Here is a 10,278-nt window from a genome sequence, read left to right as displayed (position 1 = left end):
TCATTCCATCAGTATCTACTAAAAACAGGTCCTATTGACTCTGACTTCCAAGATATATCCTGAACCCAACCACTTCTCTTCGTCTTCACTCTTCTTGTCTAAGTCAATGCCATCATTACCTTTCACTGGTCTCTCTGCTGTACTTTTGATCCCCCATTGTCCTTTCTCCATCCACATAGCACTCAGAGTAATCTCTAAAAAGTGTAAACCAAACATAGTCGACTCTTGAATGACGCAGGAGTCAGGGGTGCTGACCCACTGTGCATTCGAAAATCTACGTATGATTTTTGACTCCCCCAAAACTTAAATGTTAATAGCCTATTGTTGACCATAAACCTTACAACATACACAACTAATACATATTTTGTAAATTTTTTGTAGTATATACTGTATTCTTATAATAAATACACCAGAGAGAAGAAAGTGCTATTAAGAAGATCATAAGAAAAAATACATTTACAGTACTTGGTGTGAAAAAAATTCACATACAAGTGGACCCATGCAATTCAAACCCATGTTGGTCAAGGGTCAACCATAATACAATTTCCCTCTTCAAAACCCTCTAAAGACTTCCCAATGCAATCAGGACAACCCATAAACTCATCAGGATCCAAGAGGCCCCTCAAATCTTGTTCCATTCTCCTCTGCTCCCTTGTTCATGTTGATCTTTTGGTTCCATGAACACCCAAGGCTTGTTCCTGGCTCAGGCCTTCCCACCTGTTGCTCACTTTGCTTGGAGAGCTCCTGTGGATCTTCATGCGGTTCCTCCTGTTTATCAGTTAGGTGGTAATAAATAACTCAAATGTCACTTTCTCAGAGAGGCCACTGTAATAAATAACTCAAATGTCACTTTCCCAGAGAGGCATTCCCTGACCACTGTACCACATCTCCCCAGTCATCTTCATCTCAGGGTTCTATTGTTGCTTCTTCATAACACTTGCCAGTGCCTGAAGTTCTTACTCATTTCTTCTTTATATGTTTATTGCCTATCCTCCCTCACTAAAATATAAACTGGAAACATAAATAGGGGGAGCTATTACTGTCTGTTTTATTCCCACAGCTGATTTTCCAGTACTGAGAACACTGTAGGCCACAAAATAGATACACAATAAATGTTCATTTAAATTGATTATTTTTATTCTGCAAGCAGGTTGAGAGAAGTGGAGAGAGGAAAACTCTCTCCTGTGATATGGTACATAAAATATTTGGCTGTTAGAAACAGATGGGAGGGTTTTCAGAAGGGTAATGAATCATTTTAGACTATTCTCTCACTGTTCAAATGTTGTGGGTTTTTTAAAATGAGTGGTTGAAAATTTGTTTCAATTCTAATGAAAGCTTCTTAAATAGTAATTTTATGAAAAAAATAATTTGATTTTTTAACCTTTTTAGGTAGCATTGGCTGTCAAAAACACCAATCCCACAGCTGTTATAATTCTGGCCTAGAACTGATTTCCCTTAATCCATTGTTTTTGTTTTACTAGCTTTTGTTTTTGTTTCCCTTCCTTTCTTTAAAGGATCTGTTACATCTGGCTCTGACAACTTAAGACCAAACTCAGAAAAGCATAATATCAATGCTTTCTTTCCTTATTGCCTTTCAGTATGGCTTTAAGTGATTCCTTTCATGTGCCCATACCCACACTTTCGTTTCCCATCAATAAAGTCTAGCTGTTTTTCAAGAATCAAATACGTGTGTGTCATTTTCCATATTTGAACATAAAGTTCCATTCAAGGTAGATCAGGGATGCAAAATTTATTTTCTTACTCAACTTTTTAATGATGCTTTCTTAAAATGGCTCTTATGACACTTTTTGATGAGTTCGTTTTTATTGGCTCACATACACCCCTCATCTAGAATGTTGCTGTGAACTAGAAGTGAATTTATGAACGTGATGAGAAGAGCAATTAAACAAAGAGCTACTTCTGACAGATGAAAACGCTGTGAATTATTTGTCTTAGAGAAATGCACATCTACATACAGCAGTACAGCTTTTGGAAACCAGATCAACCTGCTGGACATGCTGAACTAGTTCTAGTCTATTCCAAAAGTGGAAAATAACACATGGGATTCATTTCTGAGACGTTTTCAGAAAGCCAAATGTGTTCCAGGTGATATCTCACGTCAAAAACTTCACTGGGGTTTTTGACTTGCCCTTTTGTCATTTGCAAGCGTGGCTAACGCACCAGGGTGGACACGGATGCGCAACACTAAGCAGTCAGCAGCTGGGTGAACTGTAGGGTGCTCATACCTAGCCCAGACAAGGGCTTTTGAGAACAAGCCTCTACTCATGTGTGTGTCTATACACAGAGAGCTTTAAGAAATTAAACATTGCTCAAACCTCTTTTAGCCCGTGCCTGATCTGGAATCTTGATTAGGGAGCTTATTTTTGGAATTGTCCACATTTGGTCAACCATATGTGCAGGAGAAAAGAACACAGTATCACTCTGAATGTGTGTCTGTGATTGTTTCCTCTTGTTGAACAGCAAGCAGGGGCTGGGACTTTCCCTGGTCTATTTCCTTACCTCCAAGCAGATCTGGATGTAAACTATTCCTAGACTAAATAAATAATAGTTTAATTAATTCTTGTGAGTCTCCAAAGAAGATTCCATGGCTTCCTTTAGAATGAGGCAATTCTTATTCCAAACTACCAAATGCGACCTTCATTGTCCCAAGGTCTTAAGTATTTCGATGACAAGATGGGTGGTATTTGGTTCTAAATTTCCACTCTGGTTTTCTTACAAGGACACCCAACTTCCTCTTATTTTCATGGGCCTCAAGTGGTCTCACCGGCCCTGGGACTTTTTATTTGCTGCTCCAGAATCAGCCTCCTGCCAAGGCTACAGCCAATAATCTGCCTTGGACTTTCCTACTCCTGCCTAGGCCTGCTCAGAACTGATGGGGGAGGGGTGGGGACTCCTACCCACTTCCTTCTGGTAATTAATACAGATCTTTCAGCAGTAAACTTGCCCTCAGGCTAAAGCAATTTAAGCCCCTAAGAGGCAGCCTTTTGTTCATCTTCACTGACTGTTCTTTTCCTTAAGTATTTCAAAAAAGTTTTCTCAGAGACTAGGCCAGAAAAGCATTAATCTGTGTTGTAATAAGCAATTCACAGGCAGACAGCTACATCTCTTGGTTTTTCTGATGAATCTTAAGAATTTCCTGCCCTCCAAAGCAGCCCCATCCCTTCCCCAAAAAACTGTTAGACAAGTTTTCTTATTTGGTTTCGGAAATATCGTGATATTTTGGGGATTGGCCATCAGTTCCAAATTCTTGTATCATTTCCTCCAGGAGGTTTTGAGGCTTTGAGACCCTCATGCAAACAATATTCTCTCACTCTGATATGTTAGTCTTTCCCAAGTGAACTTATAATTTATACATCTCTCTTTCCCACATTTGACCAAGGTAGGCCTTGTCTATGCAACATCTCCAGCACTTACCCAAGTGTGATGGAGTACCCTGGGAGCTGCACTATATGTCTCTGCCTTATTCTGCACAGCAGTTCCCTGAAACGGCCTCTCCTTTCCACTAGTCCCAACTTACTCCAGTCCTTCTGAGAAGGAGAGCTGGTTAAAAAAAAAAAAAGCAGATAAAAAGGGGCAGCCAGATGTCTGAGGACAGATACTCCTCTTGCATGCTTTTGGCTTCTTCAGATCTTGCTTGCCTCTTGGATCAGCCTGTAGCCAGGAAGTAAAAGCTTGACTGTACTAGTCCCACCCATCCCAGAAGCACGTATGTATAAAAGACCAGCAAAACCCCAGACTCCACTGGGCCGGCAACGGTGTGAAATGAACAGTCTTTTCTGATCCTCGCAGGGCTTGTCTCTTCCTGGGCGCCGAGTATTTGCTGTAACACTTCCACCTTCCAACCAATTCCTACATATTGTGATTACAAAGCTCTGGGATGTTAAAAAGAGCTACCACCACTTCACTGAACACACACACACACACACACACACACACACACACGTTTTGACCTCTTGGATTTAAATTATTCCAAAAATGGAAAAATGTTTCCGTGTTTGCTTTGGAGACGAAATAGGCAACACTTTCAAGTCAATGTTCAAAACTACTTTCCTATTGTCTACTAACTGCAAACAAAACAGGATCTTAGCGTTTTCCTCCGCCATAATATAAGCCCCATCATCTCTCGCCTGGACTCCGAAAACAATTTCCCTACTTCTGCTCTTCCCCACCTCTAACACATTCTCCACACAATATCCGGTGTTCCTTTAAAATCAGATCATGTCACTTCCTTTTTAAATCTCTTTCGTGGCTGCCGGTTCGACATAGAATAGAATCCAAACTCCATACTCTAGCCTCCAGAGCCCTGATCGGCCTATGTCTCCAAACTCACCTCCTGTGCTCCCCCCGCCCCCCACCCCCCACCATCCCCCTTCTGTGCTCCTATCACACCAGTCCTCTGTCAGTTGCTAGGACCCCAACAAGCTCTTTCCCGAATTAGGACCTTGTACTTGCTGCTCCACTGCCTGGAAAAGCTATTTTCCTGGCTCAGTCCATAGCTGGCTCCTTATTCTTTAGGTTTCAGATTAAATGTCACCTTCCCAGAGAGCCATTCCCTGACCTTACTAAGTATTAAATTGCTACCACTTCTTTTTTTTTTTTTTTGTAATCCGAATTTTATTTTATTTTACTTTTTTTATTATATGAAATTTATTGTCAAATTGCTACCACTTCTAAAGTCACAGTAGTAGTAGCATAATTAACACTGACAATAGATAAGAAGAATAGTAGAATAGCCCCTATTATTCTCTGCATTGACCTTTATTTCCTTCTTGACTCTTTTGTCCTTCATGACTTTCTATATGTTTGTTATGTTTCCTCAGCTGAAGGTTGGCTTCTAACAGCACCAACGTTGTCTTACTCATGGGTAGGTCCCTGTCTCCTGGTGTAGTGACTGGCATAAATAAAAACCAGGCAATTAGTAAAGACTTGTTGAAGCAATAAAGTTTCAGGATTAGAAAATAACTTAGAAGTCATCCATGTAGTCCCTTATCCTAATCATCCAGGGCTTTATTTTCAGCTCTATCTAATGCAGAGTTTATTTATGCTGGTTGAGAACAAAAAACAAAAAAAAACAAAAAACAAAAAAACAAAACTCAATAGGGAGGAGCTGTTTCTCTCTCCCTAATTGATTTTACCTTACTTGTTCTGACATCAGCTTTGCTTTTTACCCCATAGACAAATAGTCATATGAGTCATTTATTCTTAGCTAAACAGCTAACCATGTGGCCACTCCTTTGGAGGGGGTGGTTGTTATAGTTGAATGAGTTTTAGATTAATTGTCATTTAGTTGTTCACCAATCTCAAAAGGATTTTGTCTATTAATATCTCTAATTAGTGCTTAATAAAGTTTTTCCAAACCATGGGCTCAGACTCATTACTGAGTAATGAAATCTATTTATTACATCATAACCAGCACTTGAAAAATGGAAAAGAACAAGAGCACATTCATTGCATATTGTAAAGATAAGTCCTGTCTAGAGAAACTGTGGTTTCAATCACATACGTGACTACGTATAAGTGTGTGTACTATGTTTTGAAGTAAAACACATTTTTAGTATTTTACTAAGTGGGAAATAAACAACAACAGCAGCACCAGCAAGGTCTGAAGGCCACTGCTGAAATGAACACTCAGTGTCTTACAGTAGAAAGGAAGTTATCTGGCAGTCCTGGGATGGTGTTTAGGTTGACCTCCTGGGCCGTTTTCAGCCAGAGCTCTGAGGCTGTTCAGGATTGAGGTGGATGAGAAGGATAATTCTGCCATGCTTAAAAAAATTGTTTAATGTTTATTTATTTTTGAAAGAGAGAGACAGAGTATGAGCAGGAGAGGGGCTGAGAGAGAGAGGGAGACACAGAACCCAAAGTGGGCTCCTGGCTCTGAGATATTGTTACAGAACCTGGCCTGGATCACCCGGTGGAAGAACCACGCGGCACTCGGAGATCTTGGAAGGCAGAAGGTTTATTTTACACTGGAGGGCTCAGAGGAGATCACTCTCCAGAGGTCTGAGTCCTGAGCATAAGCAGAGGGAACAATTTATAGTCTGGTACTTCCACCTTCCATATTAGTAGTAATTCGGTGTGTGTGCTGCAAGCGGGGTGGGAAGAAGAATCTGGAAGGGGAATCTTCGGTTGGGACTGGAATTTCCCTATCAGTCCTGTCGGCCATCTTATTACAGATTTTCCCCTATCGTTGTCAGCACAGAGCCCAGTGTGGGGCTCGAATTCATGACCCATGAGATCATGACCTGAGCCGAAGTCAGACACTTAACTGAGCCACCCAGGCACCCCAATTCTGCTATACTTTTAAATGAAAACACTACTTCATAGCCTGGAAACAGAACAAAATGTCATAGAAACACAGGGACCACATCAGCTTTTTGAAGTAAACTATAAATACAACACATACATTATTCATTATTATCTTCATTATTAGTTCTTCATTACTCTTATTCTGTAATCCTATATCAGAATAACTTTGGCCTGGCATACTATGGCCAAAATGGCCAGGAATCTGGTAAGAGCTGGGTTGGAAGGGAAATGAGTAAAGAGGTTCAGGAATTAGGCCCCCAAAACATTATGTGTTTTCTTTTTCATGCCAATTTTCTTCTGATGGCTTCTCCTTTTACAGAGAGCAGGAAGCAATATCATCAGCTGAGAATGAGGATGGGGAGGAGCTGTCAGAGGTCAGAAGAGAGAAGGCACGGAAGCAGTGGGAGAGTGAATGCAATAAGGAAAGGTAATATGACTGTGGGCAGCAGTAAGGGATGTACATTTAAAGTGGGCCTAGGGGCGCCCGGGTGGCTCAGTCAGGTAAGCTTCTGATTTTGGCTCAGATCACAATCTCGCCGTCTGTGCTGTGGGTGTGAGCTCCGTGTCAGGCTCTGTGCTGACAGTTCAGAGCCCGGAGCCTACTTTGGATTCTGTGTCTCCCTCTCTCTCTGCCCCTCCCCCACTTGTGCTTTGTCCCTCTCGCTCTCAAAAATACATAAGCATCGAAAAATCTAAAAAAATAAATAAATAAAGTGGGTCTAGCCAGCACAATATATGTTCAGCTGGGGGATGCTGGCTTGCAGTAGTCAGAGTTGAGTTTAACCACAGATGAAAGATATGTTTTGTTTAGGGGGAGTGAATAGCATGAACAAAGTTTGAGTGCTTAGAATTACATGATTGTAAATATACTAAAAAAATCTTCTGGGAATCACAAGCCATTCATTTGGCTCCAATGTCCACCCAGAAAGCTGAGAGAAACAGCCTGGCACTCTCCTCCTGCAAGTGAAATGTGTGGCATACCACATTGAATTAAAGAGGCTTAATGGAGGTCTCCCCAGGTCTTCTGACTTAGCTGTGAATCTTGACTACAACGGTCATTTAGGGATCTGATTGAGCCACCTGTTTTCATGTTTCACACTATCAGGAGGGCCTTTTATTATAACCACAATGACCAGAAATAGCTGAAGAAGGCTGAGTCCCCACTAGAAGTGAAAACTATAAATAGTTCACTAGACAGTTAATTTCAGCAAAATTCCAGAATACGTCGATAAGCCATAATTAATATTCAGTGGGGGATTCGTATTTCTCCTCAGTGAGAAGCCAGTAAAGCTAGGGACTGAGTATGGGCATAAGGATAAAACCTTAAAACCTTGAGCTACTGTAACCCAGAAGAGTACTTGATACTATTGCATGGGAAGTTACATGGCAGCCGTTTTCTGTCAAACTACAACAGAGGATTTTCAACTTAGGGTCCAATTTGAAAGTTATTCTTCTTACATAAAAGAGAAGAGTTTAAAGGACCTTCCCCCCATCACACTATGGGAAAAATACTTTGGAGAAAGAGACAATGGAGATACCTTAAGAATTGGCAAGGCATTTTGTGGAAAGAATTGGACCCTACTTCACAATATCACTGATAAGGATTTGGTACATAGAGTACAACTTAGGTTTCAGTTAAATGTCCCTTTTCGGCATCTTTTGGGTGAGCACTGGGTGTTGTATGGAAACCAATTTGACAATAAATTTCATATATTTAAAAAAAAATAAATGTCCCTTTTCAGGAAGCTTTTTCTCATCCCTTTAGACTAGGTTAAAAACTTCTGAACTGCCACAGAGTTGCAGGTTTCATGGGATACACTTATACATTGTTACTTATCTGAAATTCAAATGTAACTGAACATCTGTATTTTACCTGACAACTCTGGATTTCTTCTTTTCTTTTTTAAGGACCCAGGACAATTCACTGTAACTGCTTATTTAAGAGAGAAAACTCTATAAGGGCAGAGACCAATTTTTTACCGATTTACTTTGCATCTCTAGGGCCAGACATGGTCTGGCCATATCATGGTCCGGATGACAAAGATTTGTTGAATGAAAGACAAAAGTTATTGTAAATGAATATGAAGTAGAGAGTGAGCATTTTTTGTAGATGGTTGTAAAGACTCAGATTCAACAAGTACACATCTTAATTTGGGATGTCTTGAGATAAAAACAGAAGGGATTACACAGAAGAGGATTAATTGAATCCGATTTGATTAATGCAAGAAAAGAAGATACCATATTAGAGTAGACTAGAGATGAGTCCCTAGCTTTACTGGCTTCTCATTGAGGACAAATATGAACATATGAACATATACATATATATATTAGAAATGCTCTCCCAGGTTTTTCCCTGCCTGAGCCTCTTCTGTCCTTCTCTGTCTTCAGGGCTATTTCTGACTAATGTGCAGTGTAAGAATGCCAGCCATTTCTGGGGTAAACAAGCAAACCAAACCTTGTTACTTCTCAATAAGTGGGACTAAAAATACCAGAATATACTTCTTCTATGTTTGTCAGTGAATAGATTATTTCAATCAGCCCATTTACAAGCATTCAAACTTGCTAACCACCAAATCAGTTGGGTAAGATGTTAAGGTGGTGAAATCAATTCTTTTGAATAAACTTAATCTCTGTCATCTATAGAAAAAGTCAACTTTTTTTTTTTTAGGAAATGTCACAGACAAAAAAAAAAAAATTACCAATACCTCTCTCAATTCTCTTTTAGTCTGAACTTCAAGGTCAAGACATGCATCAAGAAGGCGTCGGTATAACACCCCTGGCTGCCCCTCAGCTCATTTGCTTTCCCCAAGGTAGGAGATCAGTTCTGCTGGGGTCCATAAGATCTATAGCAGTGCCCTTGTGTAGTGGACATATTTTGGAACATCTTGGTGACTCACAATGAACCTTTAACTTGTCCCTCACCTGCAGCAGAGTGTGTTCATTACCCAACCCCTGGCCACACTAACTGGACCAGGACTAGGCCACTGACTCAGGCTGAGCAGACCCCCTTCCCAGGGAATTGGAAGCAGGGATGGGAAAGAGAGAATGAGTCTTTCCATGTGGCTGGATCCATAAAAGTAAATTTGGGAGCCATGGCTGCCATCTGCCAGCTGCCATATGGCTCAAATAACTGAGAAAGCCAGATGCTGAGGAAAACAATGAAGTGTGAAACAGTGAGTTCTCTGAGTTCTGCTGACCTTCCTGTTCCATTTCCAGTCTTGACACCTGGCTGCTTATATTCTTTGGCTCAGTGACACCCCTACTTTCTTATAATTTCCCCTTTTTCTGCTTAGGATAGTTCAAGTTGGTTTCTACTATTTGGAAACATAAACATCCTGAAGGAGTCATGTGGCACCTGGTTGGCTCAGTTGTGGAGCATGCAACTCGATCTTGGAGTTGTAAGTTTGAATCCCACATTGGGTGTAGAGAGTACTTAAACATAATATCTTTAAAAAAAAAAGTCCTGAGGAGTCCTGAGGGCTGGGTGTTCTGTCCCCACAAACCCCCCTGGTGAGACAGTTGTTCCTCCAGGCATCCTGTGCTGGTCACACTGCTCTTTCCTTAGCTCCTTATGAATCCTATTGGGCAAGTCAAATGGGAAAATATGCATGAAACAGAGTGGGAAGAACTAGATAGAAATGAATTCAGATCTAACCACATCATTTATTTGCTGTTGGATTTTATAGTTCCTTAAGCCCTCTGAACTTCCATTTAACTGTTTATTAACACATGCTTTGCAGGGTTGATTAAATGAAATAATGTATGTAAAAATTCTAGAACAGGGTAAGCACACAGTAGGCACTCAGCATCTAATGGCTACAGATAAAACATGGAATGGCGACCTATAAACTATGCTTCTTGGCCCAGGAGTTGAGGCAGTACTGTCACTTGGTATCCAGGGACACATATAAGGTGCTCCTCCACAGTAAGCAATGAGATGGCTTTCAAGTT

This window comes from Panthera uncia (assembly GCF_023721935.1).
Source record: "Panthera uncia isolate 11264 chromosome C1 unlocalized genomic scaffold, Puncia_PCG_1.0 HiC_scaffold_4, whole genome shotgun sequence".
Classification (NCBI taxonomy): Eukaryota; Metazoa; Chordata; class Mammalia; order Carnivora; family Felidae; genus Panthera; species Panthera uncia.
The sequence above is the reverse complement of the archived record's forward strand: the minus strand, read 5'-3'. Positions refer to the sequence as shown.